Consider the following 6,676-nt stretch of genomic DNA (forward strand, 5'->3'; position numbering starts at 1 on the left):
AACCCAAACATTTGGTTTCTTAGAGTAACAAGACTTTCCTGAGGTCAGAAAAAAGAAGGAGGGGGAGATGGGAGAGAGCAGCTCCTCCCTTTGGACAAAGAATGTCGCCTGCCATATCAGTAAGCTAAGGATGTTGTGGCCATCAAGCCATCGGTGACTGCATCAGGGACTGCATTTCAGGATGGACAAAAGCAGGATCCTGGCCCTGGATAGCTAAGGTTCATATCAAAGGGATGATTTCAATGAGCCCAGACCCTTGCATCCTCCCATACCTAGAAAAGCACCAAATTCATTAACTTGAGAGGTCTGTTTTTCTTTAATTAACAGTAACATTTTGATGTTCCAACTACCTGGTTTTTGTTGCAAAGAAAACCGGCCCCTCCCTTATGTACCCGGGCCCCTCCCTTACCTCTTTGGAGCAGTCCCTCAGAGCTGAGAGGCTGTCTTCCAGGCTTAAGTCCTCAGTTTGGTCCACCAAATAAAACATAATTCCCAACTTTTAGGTTGTACCTTTTTTTTTTTTCAGTTGACATCCCCAATAAGCAAAGCTTTGCACTGACTTCTAATTTCAAGTGGCTGAACCAAAGTTCTATGTCCTTATTGCTGACACCATTTATTTCAGCAGCCACAGTGTATTGCCTTTCGACTGGGGCTGTAGGGCTTGCTGCCCGTTGTCACGATGACATCTCTTTCCTGTCCCACCTGAGCAGAACACCATTCCAACAGCTTGTTTCAATCCTACCTCTCATGGCTCAGCTTCTAAATATTCACTAACAGGTAGGACAGTCCGGGACGCCTATTTCCTCGCCTTCACTCAACACTTGGGTGAGAGCGTTCACTACAATCATTTCCTGCGCAACCTTCTCCTGTCCCCTAACTTCATCCTTTCTCTTCAGAGAGCCATGTCTGTCAGCACCCATCCTTTTGTGGCCCAAACTGGAGAACCGTGAGTGATCTGAGACTTGGTTCTTGGTTCACAGCCTGGTATGTAGCCTGCCACAGGTTCACGAGCGCCAGCAGAGGACAAGAGACTCCTGGGTCAGGGAGGAAGCTCTTTATCACTGCACAGCAGGCAGTGTGAGTTTTACACCAGTTCCTCCTGTCCCCATATCCCACAGGGGGCATTCAGGCAGACCTAGATGGATGCTGCACATGCAATGGGTTTATATCCCAACTGAGGAATTGGAATTTAGGAAACCTCAGTCTCAAATAAGGGGCTTCAAGCAAACCTGCACAACCTTTGCCCTGGAAGGAGATGTTATCTTTCTTATATTGGATGGTAAACAAAGCTGCCTTGTTCTCTGGGGTGACATTGTCTCTACCTCCCAGAGCTTTACAAGCATCCTTGAAAAGATTGTTCAGAACAAAAACTGTCCCTACCTCAGCGAAAAAAACATGCAGAAATGAGAGCTCTGTGTAGAGTTGTCTCCAACATCTGTAATGTTATCTTTTTTTAAATTCTGGTAAGATGTACATGAAATGTACCATTTTAACAATTTTTAAGTGTACAGTTCAGTGGCATTAAATACATTCACAATGTTGTAGTACTATCACCACTATTCATTTCCAGAGCTGTAATATTATTTTTAATGCACCGCTGGTTTTGCATTTAATTTGAATTTTTTATCTGTGTTCATAGGTGGGACTGGCCCATAGTCATCTTTTGTGTGAAAGCAGTGTTGTCTAGCTTTGATGTCATAGTCATCCTTGCTTACCAGCACATTACTGACGAGGGGATTTTTGCAGAAACTAATGCCTGTGTCCGGTGATGTGTTATGTAAGTGAATATTAAAACACCTGCATTTGAGTAAATATCAACAACATTTTTTGCACTTCATGTATTTATTTGAAACTTCGTACATGTCATACTAAGGCATTTTAATATTTTGTTAGAGTGTGATAGGCATTATAACAGGCCCCTTCGTGCAGGGGAACAGAACATCTATTACAACTATACCGTGTTTCACTGCCCTTTCCCTGGAAGAGCAGACTACACTTTCTGGCGGCACTTTTTTTCTTAGTCCTGTGGGTATTATTTCCTCTAGAATATATTCCTTTATTTTACCTGATAATCGGCAAGGTGAATCTTTGCAGGGGGCTCTTTTAGAAACTCCACAAGAAGGACCAGGTGTTGGACTACCATTACATTCACAAGAATGGTCAGTTACCCATTCTCTAGCTAGTGCTAACAAAAATTGCTTGTAAGTCATTTTATTCTGTGCATTAAGGCTACAATAAATTTTAAACGCATTGAATAAACTGCAATTACTCAAATAGAAACCCACTTTCTTATACCATTTTCGAGTTTTCCAGAGGATATTGAAGTTTGCCAGATATTGATAGGATCAATCAACTCCTTCCATATATTTATTATACTCTAATATACAAGTGGGCTTAGGTATCTGATGGCCAGTCCTCCTGTCTTCCTTTCCTGGAGATGCTATGGAGGTGTCATGAATAGTTGTCACCATGTGGACTAGCCTCTTGTCTTTCCACATGAGAAGAATCACTTCTCCCTTCCGTAAGAATGTCATTTCTCCCCTCTGTAGATTTTTAGATTTCTCCTTTAATTGATTTGGTAGACCACTGTTCTCTCTTATAATCCCACAAACTCTGGTTTTATTTTTCAACAATATTTCAGATGTGGACACACTGTTGTAATAATTGTTTTGGTAACTATGGTGCCATGAACCAAGATAAGGTTGTAGGACTGATAATATTGTTTCTTGCAGTTTCTTTCCTTCACCCGTGTAAATCTCAAGCTTGCATATATATCCAGTTCCACTTTCGCTAACCATCCTGGCCAAAGCTCCATATTTTGTAAGTTTTCCAGGATTATAGGATTTTTTAAAAAATATTTATTTGTTTGGCTGTGCCGGGTCTTAGTTGCAGCATGCAGGATCTTTGTTGGCGCGTATGGAATCTAGTTCCCTGATCAGGGATTGAATCCGGGCCCTCTGCGCTGTAGCGTGGAGTCCACTGGACCACCACGGAAGTCCTCGAGATTATAGGTTTCGAAACTGAGTTGTCCTCTCCACTTTATCATTGCCTCATCAAGCGATAGCTCTTGTTTGGGTATATAGATCAATTGAAATTTTGGTAGAAAAAATAATCCAAAACAGGTTTAACTTTTGAAATTCTGTCCACAGGAAGTGGAGTTTCCGAGTTATTGTTAAAGTGAAGAAATTATTGTTTGAAACTTCTTCTCGTCATAATCTTTGGAAAGATAAGTGTTTCAAGTAAGGGATCAGTTGACCAATATTTTTCCAGTTTGACTTTCTTATTTTTTCCATCAAAATTATTAATCCAAGAAACTTCTTCATGTCACTGTTGGCTACATCAGTCCATTTTAAAGCCTTATCATACTTTTTATATGATTCTTCATTCTGTTGGCGATACAAGTTTGTTTGAGAAGCAACCAACTCAAAAAAGTCATTACCGGGACTTCCTTGGTGGCGCAGTGGTTAAGAATCCGCCTGCCAATGCAGGGGACATGGATTTGAGCCCTGGTCCGGGAAGATCCCACATGAAGTGGAGCAACTAAGCCCGTGCTCCACAACTACTGAGCCTGTGCTCTACAGCCCTCAAGCGACAACAACTGAGCCCGTGAGCAATAACTACTGAGGCCCAGGCGCCTAGAGCCCGTGCTCTGCAACAAGAGAAGCCACCGCAATGAGAAGCCCGTGCACCACAACTAACAGTAGCCCCCGCTCACTGCAACTAGAGAGACCCTGCGCGCAGCAATGAAGACCCAATGAAGCCAAAAAAAAAAGTCGTTACCCAAAATTAATTCTGTTATTTCACTAACACTTTGCGGGTTATTACATTCAGTAGTTACACCTGACACACCTGTAAAGTCTTCTACTTTTCGTGAAATGTTCAATCCATTCTTCTGTAGAAGCAAAGGAGCATTCTCCAGCACCATGAGTTTCATTTTCACTTTCTGTATCAGAATCAATCACTAACGTTTTTTGTCTTTCTCTTGGTCTAATATTCACATCGTCTGAAGAACTATCATCTTCTGAGACATTAGTATATATGTCACTTGGACAATCAGAGAAAGTATCTGCATAAAATTCACTGAAAAATTCTTCACTCAAAATTTCATGGTGTCATTTTTGAAAATTTTATGGTAATAAACTTGCATTTATAATACACACAAGGTTGGAACAAAAACCTAACAGAGCGAAATATGAATGATAACGACAATCATAAGTTGTATAATTAACTCTTGATCAATTTTAAGCTCTAACAGCTTCACAAGGTGATGTTAATTAATCACTCTCTAAAATACGTATTGATACGTCTCCGGTCAATAACGTTCGGGTAACAAAAGACGTATTAATACGTCTCTGGCCAATAATGTCCTGGAATGGGTAGTGAAATTTCTCTTTTCCCATGCCCTGGAACCCTTTGCCTTACATGGGAATTGTTGACTCCTTGAACGTTTGTTAGAGCTGACTAATGAAATTACCTGGGTAGGTGTCTTTTTTAGAAGAAAACATTTGACCACCTTTTTGATTTCTCCTATAATATTCATCTATTCTGATTTTCTTCCCCTTCTCAAGTCACTTTTGGAAATTCAGTTTTTCTGGAAAATCTATTTCATCTAGATTTTAAAAAATCCATACCTTAATTGTTTCTCTTGTGAAACGCTTATTTTTTGTGTCTCTTCACTGACTGACCTTTTCCTAAGAATCAACATTTTATTTTGCTGATCACATCTACTGTTTGTTTTTATTTCATTACTTCTGCTTTCATTTCCTCTTTTCTGCTTTCTTTGCCTTTATGTGTTTTCATTCTTGAGTTATATACTTAGTTTACTTTTAATCTTTCTTAAATTTCCTCTAAGAACCTTGGGCTGTACCCCCAAAGGTATTTTGTCATTGCTTTCTAAATAGATTCCTTTTTCTGTTCTGGATTATTCATTAACTGGGGTCACTATATAATTCACCATCCAAACTGGGATACTTTCGTGAGTGAAATATGCATATTATGTCCAGACAATAAGTGTAAGCTGGGACTGTAGGGTGAACCAGAGAGGTTCTGGTGAACCACCCTATTTTTAACATGAGTTATTTAAAAGGAAGTTTAAATTTTTCACATAGGACATAGGATCTTTTTACAACTTTGTAATGTACTGAATTTTAATCACAGAATGTGGTCTGCAAGGATTTTTTTTTTTTTAATTTATTGAGCTTTTGGGGGTGTGTGGCGCTAAGACTTGGTAAAGTTTTGTGACTGTGCCGCATGGTGCTGTACGGAATGTGCATGTTTTCTGTTGGATACACATTTCTTGGCATCTTTTAAATCAAGCTTGTTAATTTTCTGTGTAGTTATCTTTGTTTATGTGATGTGTCAATTTCTAAGAAAAGTTGAAAGCTCTCCCACTATGACAGCAGATTTTTAACCTTTCCTTTTATTTCCGTTTTTGGCTTAAATAATTCAAAATTTCTATTGTTAGATACGTAAATTTTCAAGACTGTTTTTTTGTTGTTGGCTTGTACCTTTTAGCATTTGATACTTTTTACCTTAAAATCTCTTTTATCAAATATTAATATTGCTGCTTATGCTTTCTACTCTTTTTTGAACAGCTTTATTGAGATATACTTTATATATCTCCATAAAATGCACCCATTTAAAATGTATGATTTGATGATTTTTAGTACGTTCACAGCATTGTACAACCATTACCACAACCAATTTTAGAATATTTTCATCATCCTAAAAAGAAACCTCATACCTATTAAGAGTCACTCTACATTCTCCCCACTCCCCCTCGCCCCAGCCATGAATCTCCTACTGTCTCTATAGATTTGCCTGTCTGGACATTTGATATAAATGGAATCATGTGATATATGGTCTTTTGTGCCTAGCTTCTTCCATTTAGCATAACGTTTTCAAGGTTCATCCGTGTGGTAGCATGTATCAGTATTTCATTCCTTTTTTTATTGCCCAATATTCCACTGTATGGATAATACCACCTTTTGTTTAATCCATTCATGAGTCGATGGACATTTTGATTATTTCCACTTTTGGCCATTATAAGTAACGCTACCATAAACATTCATGTACATTGTTTGTGCCACATATCTTTCATTTCTCTTAGGTGTGTACCTAGGAGTGGAATTTCTGGGTCGTATGGTAGGTACCTCCATATTTAACATATTTCAGAACTGCCAACTATTTCCCCAAGTGGCTGCACCATTTTACATTACTACCAGCAATGTGTGAGGGTTGAATGTTCCTACATCCTCACCAGCAATTGTTATTATCTATCTTTTAAATTATTGCTATCCTAGTGGGTGTAAAGTGGTATTTCATTGTGGCTTTGATTTGCATTTCCCCGATGGTTAATGGTGTTGAGCATCTTTTCATTTGCTTATTGGCCGTTTGTGTATCTTTACTAGAGAAATGTCTGTTGAGATCCTTTGCCCATTTAAAAATTCGGATATTTCTCTTTTAAACTATTGAGTTGTACAAGTTCTTTATATATTTTGCCTACAAGTCCCTTATCAGATACGTATATGATTTGCAAATACAGGTATCCCCGGATTTTCAAAAGTTTGCTTTATGCCGCTTCGTTGTATTAGTACCTGTTTTTGCTAACTGAAAGAAATCCAAAGAGGATTTTCTCTTTACAGAAAAAGTCAAAAAGCAAAAATAGTGGTCAGCG

Source organism: Globicephala melas, chromosome 5, assembly GCF_963455315.2.
Source record: "Globicephala melas chromosome 5, mGloMel1.2, whole genome shotgun sequence".
NCBI lineage: Eukaryota > Metazoa > Chordata > Mammalia > Artiodactyla > Delphinidae > Globicephala > Globicephala melas.